General features: G+C 36.3%; 1 long non-coding RNA gene and 1 pseudogene across 3 annotated transcripts in view; both read left to right on the top strand.

Moving 5' to 3' along the window:
- The window catches only part of LOC113921861, an 80,771-nt gene that overhangs the window by 14,503 nt on the left and 46,586 nt on the right, over positions 1-19,682 (top strand). For all 3 annotated transcript variants that reach the window (XR_003519847.2, XR_003519846.2, XR_003519845.2), the window contains exon 2: positions 17,403-17,483. This is a non-coding gene — a long non-coding RNA (uncharacterized LOC113921861). The remainder of the gene's footprint in view (positions 1-17,402; positions 17,484-19,682) is intronic.
- Positions 13,746-13,823, top strand: LOC113923309 (annotated as a pseudogene).

The following is a 19,682-nucleotide window of genomic DNA, read 5'->3' as shown; positions in this document are numbered from 1 at the left end:
TCCTTCCATCCATGAGCATGATGTATCTTATCATTTATTTTTGTCATCTTTAATTTCTTTCATCAGTGTCTTACAGTTTTCAGAGTATATGTCTTTCACCTCCTTATTTAAATTTATTCCTAGGTATTTTATTCTTTTTGGATGCAATTGTAAATGGGATTAATTTTCCTAATTTCTCTTTCTGATAGTTTATTATTAGTATATAGAAAAGCAGATTTCTGAATATTAATTTTTTATTCTGAACTTTACTGAATTCGTATATTCCAATAGTTTTTTAAAGGAGTCTTTAGGGTTTTCTATATATAGTATCATGTCATCTGCAAATAGTGATGGTTTTACTTCTTCCTTACCTGTTTGGATGCCTTTTCTTTCTTTTTCTTGTCTGACTGCTGTGGTTAGGACTTCCAGAACTACATTGAATAAAAGTGGTGAACGTGGTCATCCTTCTCTTGTTCCTGATCTTAGGGGAAAAGCTCTCTGTTTTTTACCATTGAGTATAATGTTATCTGTGGGTTGTCCAATATGGCCTTTACTGTGTTGAGGTATGTTTCTTCTTTACCTACTTTGTTGAGAGTTTTTATGATGAGTGGATGTTGAATTTGGCCAGATGCTTTTTCTGCATCTATTGAGATAATATAATTTTTATTCTTCATTTTGTTAATGTGGTATATCACAGTGATTGATTTGTAGATATTGAACCATCTTGGCATCCCTGGAATAAATCCCACTTGATTGTGGTAAATGATCCTTTTAATGTATTTTTGAATTCAGTTTACTAATATTTTGTTGAGGATTTTTCTGTCTGTGTTCATCAGGAATATTGGTGTGTAGTTTTTCGTGTGTGGTGGTGTCTTCATCTGGTTTTGGTAATGCTGCCCTTGTAGAATGAATTTGGAAGCATTCTTACCTCTTCAATTTTTTTGCACTGGTTTGACACAGATAGGTATTAACTCTTGTTTAAGTGTATGGTAGAATTCACCTGTGAAGGCATTTGGTCCTGGACTTGTTTGCTGAGAGTCTTTTGATTACCAGTTCAATTTTGTTACTAGTAATCAGTCTGTCAGATTTTCCATTTTTTCCTGATTCAGACTTAGAAGATTGCATGTTTCTGGGAACTTATGATTTTATTATAGATTGCCCAATATTTGACATATAATTTTTTGTAGTTGTCTCTTTGTATTTCTGTGGTGTCAGTTGTAACTTCTCTTTTATTTCTGTTTTTATTTATTTGAGTTCTCTCTCTCTTTTTCCTGTTGAGTCTGGCTTAAGGTTTATCAATTTGATTATCTTTTCTAAGAACCAGCTCTTAGCTTCATTGATCTTTACTCTTGTATTTTTTTAGTCTCTATTTCATTTATTCCTACTCCGATCTTTATTTCCTCCCTTCAACTAACTTTGGGCTTTTTTGTTTTCCCTTTTCTAGTTCCTTTAGGTGTTAGGTTTGTTTGTTTATTTGAGACTTTCCTGATGTAGGTCTTATTATTATAAACTTCCCTCTTAGAACTGCTTTTGCTGTATCCGAAAGATATCGAACCATTGTGTTTCCTTATTCATTTTTCTCCGTGTATTTTTTTTTTTTACTTTGACTTTTTCATTGACCTATTGGTTGTTTAGTGGCCTTTGTTTATTGTTCCATGTGTTTTTTCTTGTAATTGATTTCTAGTTTCATACCATTGTGGTTGGAAAAGATACTTGATATGATTTCAACCTTCTTAAATTTCAGACTTGTTTTGTGGCTTAACATGTGATCTATTCTGGAGAATGTTCCATGTGCACTTGAGAAGAATGTATAATCTACTTGCTGTTCTTGTTTGGAATGTTCTGTATATATCTGTTAAGTTCATCTGGCCTAATGTGTCATTCAAAGCCACTTTTTCTTTATGAATTTTCTGTCTGTATGATATATCCATTGATGTAAGTGGAGTGTTAAAGCTCCCTATTATTGTATTATTGTCAATTTCTCCTGCTATGTCTGTTAATATTCGCTTTATTTATTTAGGTGATCCTATTTTGGGTGCATCTGTTATATCCTCTTGTAGGATTGAGCCTTCACCATTATGTAATGCCTTTCTTTGTTTCTTTCTCCCGTTATAGTTTTTGTTTTAAAGTCCACTTTATCTGATCTAAGTATTGCTACCCCAGCTTTCTTTTTTCACTTCCATTAGCATGGAATATCTTTTTCCATCCCTTCACTTTCAGTCTATATTTGTCTGAAGTGAGTCTCTTGTAGGCAGAATATAGATGGTCTCATTTCTTTTTTATCCATTTAGTTACCCTATGTCTTTTAATTGGAGCATTTAGTCCATGAATATTTAAAGTAATTACTGATAAGTATGTTATGTATTATTTGTTCATTGTTTTCTGGTTGTTTTTGTAATTCTTCTCTATTCCTTTCTTTTTTTCTTGTTCATGTGATTTAATAATTTTATTGTTATGTGTGTATTTTTATTTTTTGTGTACCTATTATATTTTTAGATTGAAATTCATATATAGCATGCTATATTTATAGCAGTCTATGTTAAGTTGAAGGTTCCTTAAGTTTGAACACAGTCTAGGATCCAACAGTACATTAAAAGGATTATTCACCACGACCAAGTGGGATTCATCCCTGGGCTGCAAGGCTGGTTCAACATCCGCAAATCAATCAACGTGATACAATACATTAACAAAAGAAAGAACAAGAATCATATGATCTTCTCAATAGATGCAGAAAAAGCATTTGACAAAGTACAGCATCCTTTCTTGATCAAAACTCTTCAGAGTATAGGGATAGAGGGTACATACCTCAATATCATAAAAGCCATCTACGAAAAACCTACAGCGAATATCATTCTCAGTGGGGAAAAGCTGAGAGCTTTTCCCCTAAGGTCAGGAACGCGGCAGGGATGTGCACTCTCACCACTGCTATTCAACATAGTATTAGAAGTCCTAGCCACAGCAATCAGACAACAAAAAGAAATCAAAGGCATCCAAATCGGCAAAGAGGAAGTCAAACTCTCACTCTTTGCAGATGATATGATACTTTATGTGGGAAACCCAAAAGACTCCACCCCAAAACTGCTAGAACTCCTACAGGAATTCAGTCAAGTAGCAGGCTATAAAATCAATGCACAGAAATCAGTGGCATTCCTATACACCAACAACAAGACAGAAGAGAGACAAATCAAGGAGTCGATCCCATTCACAATTGCACCCAAAACCATAGGATACCTAGGAATAAATTTAACCAAAGAGGCAAAGGATCTGTACTCAGAAAACTATAAAATACTCAGGAAAGAAATTGAAGAAGACACAAAAATGGAAAAACGTTCCATGCTCATGGATTGGGAGAACCAACATTGTGAAGATGTCAATGCTACCTAGAGCAATCTACACATTCAATGCAATCCCCATCAAAATACCATCCACTTTTTTCAAAGAAATGGAACAAATAATCCTAAAATTTGTATGGAACCAGAAGAGACCCCGAATAGCCAGAGGAATCTTGAAAAAGAAAAGCAAAGCTGGCGGCATCACAATTCCGGACTTCCAGCTCTATTACAAAGCTGTCATCATCAAGACAGTATGGTACTGGCACAAAAACAGACACATAGATCAATGGAACGGAATCGAGAGCCCAGAAATGGACCCTCAACTCTATGGTCAACTTATCTTTGACAAAGCAGGAAAGAATGTCCAGTGGAAAAAAGACAGTCTCTTCAACAAATGGTGTTGGGAAAATTGGACAGCCACATGCAGAAGAATGAAACTGGACCATTTCCTTACACCACACACAAAAATAGACTCCAAATGGTTGAAAGACCTAAACGTGAGACAGGAGTCCATCCAAATCCTAAAGGAGAACACAGGTAGCAACCTCTTCGACCTCAGCCGCAGCAACTTCTTCCTAGAAACATCACCAAAGGCACAGGAAGCCAGGGCAAAAATGAACTATTGGGATTTCATCAAGATAAAAAGCTTTTGCGCAGCAAAAGAAACAGTCCACAAAACCAAAAGACAACCGACAGAATGGGAGAAAATATTTGCAAATGACATATCAGATAAAGGGCTAGTATCCAAAATCTCTAAAGAACTTATCAAACTCAACACCCAAAGAACAAATAATCCAATCAAGAAATGGGCAGAAGACATGAACAGACATTTTTCCAAAGAAGACATCCAAATGGCCAACAGGCACATGAAAAAGTGCTCCACATCGCTCGGCATCAGGGAAATCCAAATCAAAACCTCGATGAGATACCACCTCACACCCGTCAGAATGGCTAAAATTAACAAGTCAGGGAATGACAGATGTTGGCGGGGATGTGGAGAAAGGGGAACCCTCCTTTGGTGGGTTTGTTTGTTGGTGGGAATGCAAGCTGGTGCAACCCCTCTGGAAAACACTATGGAGGTTCCTCAAACAGTTGAAATTAGAGCTACCATTCGATCCAGCAATTGCACTACTGGGTATTTACCCCAAAGATACAAATGTAGGGACCCGAAGGGGTACGTGCACCCCAATGTTTATAGCAGCAATGTCCACCATAGCCAAACTGTGGAAAGAGCCAAGATGTCCATCGACAGATGAATGGATAAAGAAGCTGTGGTATATATACACAATGGAATATTATGCAGCCATCAAAAGGAATGAGATCTTGCCATTTGCAACGATGTGGATGGAACTGGAGGGTGTTATGCTGAGTCAAATAAGTCAATCAGAGAAAGACATGTATCATATGACCTCACTGATATGAGGAATTCTTAATCTCAGGAACAAACTGAGGGTTGCTGGAGTGGTCGGGGGTGGGAGGGATGGGGTGGCTGGTGATAGACATTGGGGAAGATATGTGCTATGGTGAGCGCTGTGAATTGTGTAAGACTGTTGAATCACAGATCTGTACTTCTGAAACAAATAACGCAACATATTTTAAGAAAAAAGAAAAAGAAGAAGATAGCAGGAGGGGAAGAATGAAGGGGAGTGAGTCAGAGGGGGAGACGAACCAGGAGAGATGATGGACTCTGAAAAACAAACTGAGGGTTCTAGAGGGGAGGAGGGTAGGGGGATGGCTTAGCCTGGTGATGGGTATTGAGGAGGGCACATTCTGCATGGAGCACTGGGTGTTATGAACAAACAATGAATCATGGAACACTACACCCAAACAAATTATGTAATATATGGTGATTAACATAACAATATAAAAATTGAAAAAAAATAAAAAAAAGGCCATAATTCTATAATAAAATTTTGAAAGAAAAAAATCTCACTGGTAAAAGCAAGCTTACAGTAAAGGTAAATGAATCAACCGCTTATAAAGCTACTATGAGGATTAAAAGACAAAAGTAGTAAAATGAACTACATATACAGTAATGAGTTAAGGGATACACAAAATCAAAAATATGCAAAATATGACATCAAAACAAAATGGGGTGGGCAATAAAAACATAATGCTTTTAGAATGTGTTCAAACTTAAGGGATTATCAACTTAATATAAACTGCTATATACATAAGTTGTTACATATGAACCTCATGGTAACCACAAACAAAAACCTATAATAGATATAAAAAAATAAACAGAAAAGAATCCAAACATAATAAAGAAAGTCATAAAATTACAAAGGAGGACAGCAAGAGAAGAGGAACTACAAAAACCAGAAAACTCTAACAAAATGGCAATAAGTATGTACCTATCAGTAATTACTTTACATATACATGAACTAAATGCTCCAATCAAAGACAGAGGGTCAATGAATCATGGAACACTACATAAAAAACTAATGATGTACTGTATGGTGACTAGCATAACATAATAAAAAAATAAAATTAAAAAAATAAATAAATAGATAAAAACAAAGACACAGGGTAACTGAACAGATGAAAAAAAATCTATATGCTGCCTATAAGAGACTAACTTTAGACCTAAAGATAAACACAGACTGAAAGTGAGAGGATGGAAAAAGATATTACATGCAAATGGAGACAAAAAGAAAGCTGGGGTAGCAATACTGACTCAGACAAAATAGACTTTAAAACAAAGACTGTGACAAGACAAAGAAGGATGTTACATAATGATAAAGATATCAATCAAACAAGAGATATAAGAATTGTAAATATCTATATACCCATCATGGGGGGCACTTAGATATATAAAACAAATATTAAGAGATATAAAAGGAGAAATTGACAGTAATACAATCACAGTAGGAAACTTTAACACTTCACTTACAAAACAAAAATATCTCGATGTCTCAATAAATTCAAGAAAGTTGAGTCATCTTTTCTGACCATAATGATATGAAACTAAAAATCAATTACAAGAAAAAAAAACTGGAAAAAACACAAACACATAAAGGCTAAACAATATGCTACTAAACAACCAATGGGTCAACAAAGAAATGAAAGAGGAAATAAAAAAAAATACCTTGAGACAAATGAAAATGGAAAGACAATGTTCCAAAAATCTAAGCGATTCAGCAAAAGCAGTTTTAAGAGGAAAGTTTATAGCAATACAGGCCTTTATCAAGAAATAAGGATGTATGACATTCTTGGTCCTCATCACTAAATGCCAACGATGTCCCCTTATCATTTTGAAAATGAAATATCTTTTATAATACTCTGTATTATGAGTACTGCCTCAATGAGAGCGACTGATCTAGATGTCCTGTTACTGGATATCAAGATTGAATACAGTACAAAACCCAAAATCTCCAAGTTGTTTCTGTAGAGTCTTGTTACTTCTGAGCTTTAGTCATAATGATGGGGGGAAAGCTAATTCTATTCTATATTTAACTTTATAACCATTCTAATATTCTGGAAGTCTCCTTTAATGATCCCTTTAATGAGAGAACAAACAAGTAATAGACTAGCAGGAAAAAAAGCCTTGAATGTTCACAGTCAGTTAATGTTAAAACTTGCTTTCTAACCTGACTCTTATTCAATGTTTCAGATGTTATCTTTTTAAAAAGAAAGTCAGAATAACAGAGTTCAGTTTAATAGCATGGTTCTAAATGATGTGCAGCCCAGCTCAGAGTGTTGCTCACTCTGTCTCTGGCTCCAGCTACTAGAAAAGATAGCACCACATGTTCACCATTAACTCAGTGCCCAAACCATGTGTTGGAGGAGGGAGACCTGACCCCACAAGGTGCTGTGCCATACGGGCACCTTACCTGGAATGTCAACAGATCATTCCACTATCCCATCAGGATGGCTTCCTCTTGGTGATGCAGTTCATGATTCAATATCAATAAAGTAATCAATGTGATAATTGTAAACAAATGGAGAATACAAATCATGATCATCTCAATAGATCAGAAAGAGCATTTGACAAAATTCAACATCCATTCATGATAAAAACTCTCAATAAAGTGGGTACAGAGGAAAACATACCTCAACATAATAACAACCATAAATGAAAAATGAACAGCTAACATCATACTCAATTACGAAAAGTTGAAAGCTGTTCTTCTAAGATCAGGAACAAGACAAGGATGCCCACTCCCACCACTTTCATTCAACATACTACTGGAAGTCCTAGCCACAATAGTCAGATGAGAAAAAGAAAGAAAAAGCATCCAAATTGATATGACAAAGTGGTGAGAGCCTTGGTTTTCCTTTTTGCCTCATATATCCCAGACTTGGAGTTGAAGAATCTAGCAACCCAGAAACATCAGTAGGCAAAGGCAAAAAAAGCCTCAACATAAGCCTGCTCTCACCTGCCAAAATAACAGACAGGAGAAGCCTAGCAAGGCAGAAACTTTTTAGACATTAACCATTCTACTCCAGCTGAACACCCTAGAAAAAAACCTATGGCTCCACTCCTACCCATACCAACATAGTTCAAGTGAGGAGCCTTGACTTCCACCCTCAGAAGGCTATAATGAAGTGCCCCAACATTCCTGCTGGGGTGTTGTCAGAAAAGGCCAACTAATGATCCAGGACTTTCATTCCCACCAGCCAGTAATGAAGCCCAGGTGGTATCAGGGGGGATCGTGCATGAAGCCTGAACTTCCACCCCCCAGTGGGAAGTTACAAGGCACTCCTTCCCCTCCCTGCCTGGGTAGTGTCAACAGAGGCTAGTGGAGAGCTAGGACTTTCACCATTTCTTAGTGTTAACAAGGCCACCCCACAGTTGTGTCTGTGGACACCACACAGCTTTCTCCAGGAATACCTCATTGGGGACAATGGAGACTGCATGGGGAATTTGGATTTCTACCTACACTTGACAATAATGAGGCAGTGCCACCCCATTCTCTGCCAGGTGGTGGTCAGAGAAAACTAACTAAAATAGAAGGTTTATAGATCCAGAATGTCATATCATATTAAATGTCCAAGTTTTAATTAAAAAATCATAATACCAAGCACCAAGAAGGTATCAAACTTAATGGAAAAAGACAATCAACAGGTGACAACACCAAAGTGAAAGAGATGTTAGAATTATTGCCAGGTATTTCAAAGTAGCCATGATAAAAATGCTTTGACACCAAATACAAACATTCTGGAAGCAAAAAATACAAAGTCTAAGAAAGGAAATAAAAAGTTTCAGAAATGTGGCAGGATATACAGAGAAGAATCAAACTGAAATATGAGAAATAAAAAATATAATAACCAAAATATAAAGCTCAGTTGATAAACTCAACAATCAAATGGAGAGACAGAGGAAAGAATCAGCAAATGGGATGATAAAACAATAAAAATTAACCAATCTGAACAACAGAGAAAGTAGAATGGAAAAAATGAAAAACCCTTCAGGGATCTGTGGAACTCTAACAACAGATCTAATATATAAAAGTCATCAGAATCCCAAAGAAGAAAAATAAGGTGGAATTGAAAAAGTACTCAAAGAAATAATGGCTCAAGCTTCCCATATTTGGTAAAAGACATAGTTCAAGAGCTAAGCAAACCACAAACAGGCAACAGCCACAGAAATCCATGCCATGCTGCATTAATATTATATTTCTGAAAACTAAAGACAAAAAAAAAATATACTGACAGAAGTCAGTGGAAAACAAAACCTTACTTACAGGGGGATATCCAATTACAGCAACAGTACATTTCTTATCAGAAACCATGAGGCCAGAAGGAAATGACAAATATTTCCCAACCGTTTAAAGAAAAGTACTGTTAATCTTATACCCAGCAAAAATATACTTCAGGAATTAAAGGGGAAACCAAGGTATTCTCAAATTAAGGAAAACTAAGAGAATTTGTCACAGGGGACCTAATCTAAGAAAAAGGTGGCTAAAGAACTTTCTCTAATCGGAAGGAAACACTTAAGAAAGAACTCTGGATCATCAGTAAGAAAGAAAAAACACAGTAAGCAAAAGTATGGGTATATAAATAGGCTTTTCTTATTGAGTTCCCTAAATTATGTTTGGTGTTTGAAACAAAATTTATAACAGTCTTTGATGTGTTTCTAAGTGTATATAGAAAAAAATGAAAAAGAAAATGTATATAGAAAAATACTTAAGAAAATTAAATTATCTTCAAGGTAAAAAGATGTAAGGGAGGTGGAGAGTTTTCTATTTCACTTGAACTGGTATATTGTTGGCACCAGTAGACTGTGATAAGTTATGTATATAAAACATATTACCTAGGACAACAACTAAAAAGCCATACAGATAACACTCAAAGACCCTATAGATAAATTAAAATGAAATTATAAAACATGTTCAAATAACTTGCAGAAAGGCAAGAAGAAGAAAACAGTAAAATGAAAAACATAAGACAAAAGTTAAATTGTAGACATAAGCCCTAACATACCAATAATTACATTAAGTGGAAATTATCTAAATACACCAATTAAAAGACAAAAATTAGCAGAGAGGACTGAAGAAAATACGACCTAACTACATTCTGTCGGCAAAAATTCACTTCAGTACATGTAATGATATAGGTAGAATGAAAATGAAAGAATGGGGAGAAAAGTATATCATACAAATATTAGTTAAATGACAAGAGAGTGGCTTAATTAATATCAGATAAAGTAGACTTCAGGGCAAAGGAAATTAGCAGGGACAGAGAAGGATATTACATAATGATAAAAAGATCGATCCACCAAGAAGACCTAGCAATCCAAAATATGTCTGACCCATAAAATAGGATTCTGATGATGTCAAACTGAAACAGCTGAAAGAAGTAGATGACTCCACAATTACAGTTGGAGACTTCAAAGTCCCTCTCCCAACAACGGATAGAATAACTAGACACAGACATTATAGAACTGAAAACACTACTGAACACCAGGATATAATCCATATTTTTAGAGCATTCCCCACCCAACAGTATCAGAATACACATTCTTTTTAAGCACCCACGGAACATATGCCAAGACAGATCACATCCTGAGCTATCAAACAAACTTCAACAAATTTTAAAAAATTAAAACCATAAAAATACATTCTCTAATCACAATGGAATCAAACTAGAAATCAGTAACAAAAAGATAACTGGAAAATCTCCAAAAACTTAAGACTAAACAACACATTTCTAAACAAACCAAAGAAAATACATTGAACTGAATGAAAATAAAAATACATTATAACAAAATGTGTGGGATACAACTGAAGCAGTGCAAGAGGGAAATACATATCACTTAATGCATACATTAGAAAAAAGGGAAAATCTCAAATTAATAATCTAAGATTTTGCTTTTAGAACTAAACAAAGAAGAGCAAAGTAAACCCAAAGCAAATATAAAGAGGTAAATAAAGTTTAAAGAGGGATCAATAAAATTGGAAACAAAAAATATGTAAAGAAAACCAATTAAACAAAGATCAGTAAGATCAATATTGATCTTTGAAAAGATCAATAAAAACTGACAAGCCTCTAACAAAACTGACAAAGATAAAACAAGTAAAGACATGAGTTACCAATGTGAGGAATGAAATAGGGATCTATCACTATAAGTCCTGCAGACATCAAAAGGATAATAAAGGAATACTATGAATAACTTTACATACATAAATTTGACAACTTAGGTAAATTAATTCTTCAAAAAACAAAAATGCAGTTCATCAATTATAAAATAGACAATTGAGAGGCAGCTAGGTGTCTCAGTCAGTTAAGCATCCAACTGTTGATTTCAGCTCAGGTCATGATCTCAGGGTTGTGAGACTGAGTCTCACGCTCCACCTGGGCATGGGGTCTGCTTAAGATTCTCTCTCCACCTCTCCCCTTGTCCCTCCCCTCTCCCTCTCTAAAAAAAAAAAAAAAAAAAATAGACAACTGAGCATCCCTTATAACTATTAAGAGAACGAAATTCAAAATTTAAAACTGTCAAGAAAGAAATCTCCAGACCCAGATCATTTAATAAAAAAATGCTGTAAAACACTAACACCAACTGTACAAATCTCTTTCAAAAAACAGAAGAGGAGGGAACACTTGCCAATTCATTGTATTAATCTCTTACTAGACCTTGATATCAGAACCAGATAAAGTCAATTAAAAAAATGCTGCAGAGCAGTATCCCTCATGAATATAGACAAAAATCTTTAATAATTTCATCAACATATAAAAATACATGTACACATGACCAACTGGCATTTATTTTTTTTAAAAGATTTTATTTATTTATTCGACAGAGAGAGAGAGAGAGACAGCGAGAGAGGGAATACAAGTGGGGGGAGTGGGAGAGGGAGAGGGAGAAGCAGGCTTCCCACCGAGCAGGGAGCCCGATGTGGGGCTCGATCCCAGGACCCTGGGATCATGACCAGAGCCGAAGGCAGCCGCTTAATGACTGAGCCACCCAGGCGCCCCCCAACTGGCATTTATTTCAAGGATGCAAGGTTGGTTCAGTCTTCACAAATCAATCAATGTATCACCATGTTAATAGACTAAAGTAGAAAAATCACATGATCATATCAACTAATATAGAAAAAGTATTTGATAAAATTCCACACCCATGTATGATAAAATCTCTCAGAAAAATAAGAGAGGGGGAACATCCTCCATTTGATAAAGAATATTACAGAAACTTCATTTAACAGCACAGTTAATGATAAAAAACTGAATGTTTTTCCTCTAAGATCTGGAACCAGGCAAGGATGTCCACTCTGGTGACTCATTCAACATAGTGCTAACAGTTCTGTTCAGTGCAATAAGGCAAGAAAAGGAAATAAAAGACATACAAATATAAAAGGAAAAAATAAAGCCGTCTCTATTTACAGATGACATTACTGTCTGCATAGAATATCCCAAGGATTCTATGAAAGAACTAGAACAATTGAAGGAGTTCATAAATGTCACAAGTTACAAGGGAAAGATGAAATATTATCATTTCTATATACTAGCAATGAACATGTAAACACAAAAGTTAAAAATCCAATGCCATTTACAGTCAATATATTATATACTTAGGTATAAGTCTTTCAAAATATGTACAGTACGGGTATGCCAAAAACTATACAACACTGATGAAAGAAATAAAAAATAATCTAAAAGTGGAGAAACATATTAGGTTCATGGACTGCAAGACTCAACATAATAAAGATGTCAGTTATCCTTAAATTGATATACAGGTTTAATGCAAGTCTTTCCAAAATTCCAGCAAGACTTTTTGTAACTATAGACAAAATTATTGCAAAATTTATATGGAAAGTCAAGGAGCTTAAATAACTAATTTCTTTTTGGAAAAAGAAGAATAAAGTATGAGTAATTACTTAGTTTAAAACTTTAGAGCTATGGTAATCAAGACTGCGTGGTAGTGTTGGAAAGACAGACACATAGACTCATGGTGCAAAATAAAGAATTCAGAAATAGACCCATAAAAAAATACGCTCGACTGATTTTAGAGAAAATTGAAACAGCAATTCAATTAAGGAAAGATAGCCTTTTCAACAAATTGTGCTGGAACAACTGGACATTATGGGCAAAAGAAAAAAAAAGACCTTGACCTAAATCTTACACCTCACACTGATCAAAATGGATCAGTCTTTAATGTAAAATATGAAACTATATACACATTTAGGGGAAAAAATAGGATAATCTTCAGTTCTCTGATGAGTTCTTAGATTTGACACCAAAATCATGACCCCTAAATTGAAACTGGGCAAAGTGGACTTCATTAAAATTAGAAAAGTTTGCTCTATATAAGACCCCACTAAGAGGATAAAAAAAAAGTTACGAGAGTGGGAGATGATTTTTGCAAGTCACACATCTGACAAATGACTAGTGTCTTGAATGCATAAAGAATTCTCAAAGTTCAACAGTAAAAAAAATAAAACAACCAAAGGCAACATCTAGAAAATAATTCATAAGCTGAACTTTATCAAAAACTTCTGCTCTGCAAAAGACACTGACAAAAGAATGAGAAGATAAGCCACAGGCTGGGAGAAAATATTTTAAAAGATTTATCTGGTAATGGGCTGTTATTCAAAATGTGTAAGAAACTCTTAAAACTTAAAAAAAAGAAATTGAACAACCTGATTCAAAAAATGGGCAAAAGACCTGAACAGACACCTCGCCAAAAAAGATATAAAGATGGCAAATAAGCAAATGAAAAGATGTTCCACATCATAAGTCATTAGGGAATTGCAAATTAGAATAACAATGAGATACCACTAAATACCTCTTAGAATGACTAACATTCAAAACTGTGACACCACCAGATGTTGGCAAGGATATGGAGCAACAAGAACATTCATTCACTGCTGATGGGAATGCAAAATGACAGAAGCACTTCGAAAGACAGTTGGGCAGTTTCTTACAAAACTAAACTCCTACCATATGATCCAGCAAACATACTCCTTGGTATTTATCCAAATGAGTTGAATCGCTTCTCGGCCTTTTGGCTAGGATCAAGTGTAGTATCCAAATGAGTTGAAAACTCATGTTCACACAGAAACCTTCACACAGGTATTTATAGCAGCTCTGTTCATAACTGCCAAGACTTAGAAGCAACCAAGATATCCTTCAGTAGGCAAATGAACAAACTGTAGTACACCCAGACAATGGAATGTTATTCAGTGCTAAAAAGAAATGCCCTGCTCAGCGGGAAGCCTGCTTCTCCCTCTCCCACTACCCCCTGCTTGCGTTGCCTCTCTCACTCTCTCTCTCTCTCTCTCTGTCAAATAAATAAAAAAATAAATCTTAAAAAAATAAAATAAAATTTAAAAAAGAAATGAGCTATCAACCCATAAAAAGACATGGAGGAAACTTAAATGCATATTGCTAAATGAAAGGTGCGAACCTGAAAAGGCTACATACTGCATGATCCCGACTATATGACCTTCTGGAAAAGGCAAAAATTATGGAGACAGTAAAAAAAAAAAAAAAAAAAAAAAAAAAAAAAAAAATTTCATGGTGAGCAGGGAGGGAAGGTTGAATAGGGCTTTTAGGGCAGTGAAACTAACTTGTATGTTACTGTTATGTGGATACATGTCATAATACACACATTTGCGGAAAGCCATAGAATATACAACATCAGGTCTGAATCTTGGACTTTGTAAAACTATGGACTTTCGGTAATTATGATGCAGCAATGTAGGTTCACTCACTGTAACAAATGTACCCCTCTTTTGGGAGATGTTGATACTGGGGGAGGCTGTGCATGTGTGGTGGCAGGGAGTATATAAGAATTCTCTGTACTTTCTGCTTGATTTCACATTGAACCTAAAACTCCTCTAAAAAATAAAGGCTATTAAAAAAATTAAAATTAAAAAATTTAAACCCCAAACAATTCAAATATTAAATGGGCAATTGATATGAGGTGGTATTTCACCAAAGAGGACATACAAAGGACAAATGAACAAATGAAAAAATCTACATCATTAGCCATTATGGAAATACAAATGAAAACCACGATGAGATATCACTACACACCTATCAGAATGACTAAAGTAAAAAATACTGACAATATCAAACACTGGTGAGGATACAGAGAAAATGGATTACCCATATATTGCTGATGGGAATGTAAAATGGTACAATTGCTCTGGAAGACAGGTTGGCAGTTTGTAGAGTAAATGTGCAACTACCATACAAACAAGCAATTGCATTCCTGGACATTTATCTCTGAAAAAAGGCAGACTATAGTTTTGAAGGTGTTATCATTGAGGCAAATTGTGTAAAGGGTACCTAAAATTTCCCTATTTCTTATAAGTGCATGTGAATCTACAGTTACGTCAAAAATTTAAAGACTGCATAAAGCAATAAAACTGTTGGTGGGTTTATAATATATAAAAACATAATTTGCATGACAATAATAGCATGAAGGAGGGAAGAGACAGAAGTATATTAGATGGTATTAATCTGAGCTAGACTGTTTTAAATTGAGATGTTAATTAGAGAGAGAGTTCACTCTCCCACTGGCAAAAACAAAGGATGACTTGGCTGATGCTGGCCTTCATCTGGTGAGCACAAGCAGAGCCAACCTAAGGATGTGGCTTGCTGACATAAGAAAATGGATAACAGGGAAAAATAAACTGATTCTTGGCTGACATTGTTGAGCTGCTAAGGCTCCCAGTATTAGAACATAAGTTACCTCTGGCTAGATAAACAAGACAAATTTGGCCTGCAGGAGCATGGCTTTGCTATTAGAGGCTCCTTCATGTAAATAAAATGGCACCCTTTTTTGAAAGAGATCCAGCTCCATGCCTGAGTAGGTAAGCTGAATTCGGGTGTTCCTTGCCCGGGCTCCTTTGAGCACTGCACAATCTACACAACTATATACTGGATCTCTGAGCCTTGCCTGAAATGTGCTCATTCTCTGGAGTTTTGTTTTTTGTTTTGTTTTGTTTTAAACATAGTTGACATAAGATGTTACATTAGTTTTATCCCCTAGAGTTTCTACATGAACCAATATATCTTCTTTGTTGATTAACCCAATTTGAGTCTATTCTATTACTTGTAATCAAAAAGATAACTCATACAGAATTTATCATAAAATGAGATGTTATGAAGAATAGATTCTAAAACGTGGAATAGACTGAGCTGAGAAGGTAGGCTGGAAGGTAATGAGGATGATTCTATCTATCCCAAACAGAGAAGTTGGTAACTTTTGTATGTTGCAACTGATTAAAATATTTCCTGTTGTACTTTCAAATGTACTTGAGCACATTTCTACCAACGCTATAGCATTAAGACATCTGATAAAAAAAAAATCAAGATTTTGGAGATTTTGAAAATATACTGCAGCCTTGAGTTAGGGCTTATATGAGTGATACAAGCTTAGGCTGCAGGTAAGCCTTTCTGCAAATAGAAAGTATAAAATAATAGTTGCTGTCTTACCCAACCTCTGTTGAACTGATTGGTCAATTAATATGCTCCGTTCCTCTGTAAAATGTCCTGACTAAAGCCTGTAGTCCTCCGAATGTTTGTGGCTATGGATGTCACCCTTAACCCACTAACCATACCTGTTCCCACCAATTGAGTTTTATGGCCACCCAGTTTAGTTGTCTCTTTTCCTAAACTTATTTATGCCAGTTACACTTATTGTAGTTATGTACTTTAATTAAGTATTACTGAATTACAGAAACCAATGAACTATAAATATGACAATAGAAGGCTTTTTTTCTTACAAAAACAATTAAATGCTTTGAAATGACTTGATAAAAGTCAATTGCTTAAATATTGGTCTCAAGCTATAAAAATTGGGGGAAATTGTAAAATTTGAAAGGATTTTTCTCTCATATACTTTACAAGGTTCTTGTGGAATTTTCACTCTACTTAAAAAAGGAAGTGTAAATCTTAGATGCCTCAATGCATTATGAATTCAGGTTTATATGAGAAAAACGCACACTTGAAGAAAAGACCTTGGCTTCACACTGAATAATTAGTGAATGGATGAGTGAAAATAAAGTGTTTATAATATTTATTATCCTTTTATATTTCCTTTTGAATTTAAATTGACCAACAAGCAGTCCTACCATGATGGTTAAGAGATTTCTTCTGCCTGGCTTGGCTAAGAGATACTATTCTATGGAACTGGCTATCCATAGTGTCTGGCGGCCTGATAATCTGAAGCTTTTCAAGGTTAGAAAAGCTTAATTGTCCTTCACAAGCTGAAATTGGTGCCAGAGAAAACAGGAAGGTGAGAATTTCCTATAAAAATAAATAAGCTTAGGCCTTAACACCCCCACCGTCTGTATACATTTCAAACACCTTAGGTTATGTATCAGATGAATTGGGAAAAACACAACAATTTCAAGGAAATTGTATTTCCAAAGAAGTCCAAGCCTGGCCAATTAATGATGACCTTGAGATCTAGTGTTGAGGGCAGAGGCCTCCCTCTCTCTCCTTGTGGGCATGTTCCTGGTGGTCATACTGCTGCCATGAGGCCAACAATGAGGAAGGCAGGGTACCGGGGGACATCCCTGGGCTGTAGATCAAGACTTGCCTGAAGTTCACCCTGATCATTTTTTTTTAATTATTTAAGCCAACAGATTTCCTTTACAGTTCAGATTTGGTTTTTTGTTTGTTTCCGAACAGATACAGAATACAGAGAGCAGCGTTTTGATCCAGGAAATGGGGAGAGGCAGTGTCTAAAAGTGGATTAAAAAGTTCAGCCAGGTAAAGAACATTTCTTCTTTAGAGGAATTTTGAGAAATGCAAGTTGTTTTTTTGTTTTGTTTCTTAGTTTGTTTCCCCCCACCCGCCACATAGTGACATTTCTGGAGATGTTTTAATGCTCCATGGATCTCTTGGTGCTCCTCAAAGGTTGGTGCCATGGACAACTGCCCAGCTGGACATGCACTTAACCTGCCTCTGATGTTGTTATAAAGTGTGCTCTACCCAAAGGCCAGTGGATGAATTATAGCAGGACACCCAGACTACAAGCCAAATGGGCCCTTTAAAAAATGTGTATGGCCAAAGTGAAATATTACTTTAAGTAATGCAGCAGAGCTACATTGTCAAGACACAAGGAACAGTCAGGGGTGAACCTACTTGCTTTGAGCAAAAGCACTGTGCAGCAGGAGAGTTCTGCGATCACAAGGGTGTGATGCAGGTTCCTCCCAGTGGGAAGTTCTCACCTTTCGAACATAAGGAAGGAAGAGTGTGCTTCTGCTAACGTACACAATGTTTGTGCTGGTCCCAAGCCCATTTTCCCTGGGATCCATTCCTCATTTCTCCTCTGCTCTGCTCTGCGCTGCAGGAAGGGTGAACCCTGCAGGTTAGTCCCCAGGCTGGGAATGGCTAGTGAGGACCCTCGTAGGAGATGGGGCGGGGGGGAGGAAGAGAGAGGAGCCAGGGTATTTCTACTGCTCCCTATCTGTCCCTGGCAACACCTGATGCAGTATTTGAGTCACTTCCAGCTCCCCTCTGATGACCTTCACCCTTTGCCTCCTCTTTCTGGTCCAGGGGTAATGGTGGCCTCTTGGTAGCATTAATCTACAGGTTGTGTCCCAGTCTGCAGTTGGGCATTTCAGTTCTGCCTTCCCCCGGGTAATCAGTTTCCTGCATCAGCCTCTCTGTTTTCAATACTCAAGTGATTTCCTCCCCTGAGAAGACTGAGATAATGTAATACGTAACTCGACGCCTTAGGACAAAGCGTCAGAAGGATGAGTCCAAAATACACTGTCCTCTTGCTCTTCCTCGTCAAAGGATTTTAGTCTATTTGTTTCACATTTAATAAATGCTCATGATATTTCTTCCCTTTCCATTCTCAACATTTCTTCTATTTATGACTTAAAGTTACACTTGAACTTATAAATGGACTTTCTTGTTTTCTAGTTATTACATCTTGGCATAATACTTTCCAAACACCATTTTATTATGTTCCACACTTAAAAAGCCACCTGGATATTCTCCCTTTCTAGTCTTTTTGTTAAACTATCTTTAAGCCCCCTTGCGTGTTTTTGTAATGTGTAACGCAGACTCTGTTACGATAGAAAAGTTTCAAAAGACTTGTGCAGCTGGGAACTTTTTGATGATTTCATTTTATAAGTCCTTTGGAATGAACGTGGGCATTAAGAGGTACAATGAATACAATATCAGTTTAACAAGATTTGAGTGGCCTTATTTTTACAGAGAAGTTAACATTTCTAGACATTGTGATTCCACCAGTGGCTTTCTCCATAATGTTTTAAAAATGGAATTTAGCAGACATATAAAATGGAAAAAAAATCGAAGAGCTGTCATAAATCTTTTTTACTAAAGTGTTTTGTGATTGCTTCAGAAAGAAACAAGATGAGAAAGTCCAGGTGCTATTTGTTAAAGTATAGGGTTGATGTTTCAGTATCTCAAAGGGATATAATGAAAGAAACTAAAGAACACAGGTCACATGTTTGACGGTAACTCACCAGAGAAATCAGGTCCATCTGGCTTCTCCACAAGACACAGGAATGTATGAAGCCAAAGCAATGAAAAGTGCACAGCATGGCAGAATTCACCAGACCCTCCCTCTGTGGCAGGTCCCAGTCTGCCCCCATCCTGGCCACAGTACTGCCCCATGTGGGTCACAACAGGGGAACCAGAGGGCAGGCTGTGGAGGTGGATCTCCTTACTTTTATGACAACCTGATGTGGCAATCACAACATCCACTTGTACCACTAACGGATCCCCTAAAAGGAGATCACTTGGCCACATCACTTGGGCTGGGAAGGTTAGGAAGATCTCTCAAACACTGCTTCCCTCTCTGCATTCTCTAAGCTGAGAAACACGCAGAGACTTCATTTTTGAGCTGTGCCTTTGGACCAACTCTACTTCTCCATAGATATCTTTTCTTTTTAGGGTCTTTGGTTTAGTAGACAGCCTGCCCTTCACCCTCTG

The sequence above is a fragment of the Zalophus californianus genome, chromosome 9 (genome assembly GCF_009762305.2).
Source record: "Zalophus californianus isolate mZalCal1 chromosome 9, mZalCal1.pri.v2, whole genome shotgun sequence".
In the NCBI taxonomy this organism is placed as follows: Eukaryota; Metazoa; Chordata; class Mammalia; order Carnivora; family Otariidae; genus Zalophus; species Zalophus californianus.
Note: the sequence above shows the minus strand (reverse complement) of the source record. Positions and strands in the feature narration are given on the sequence as shown.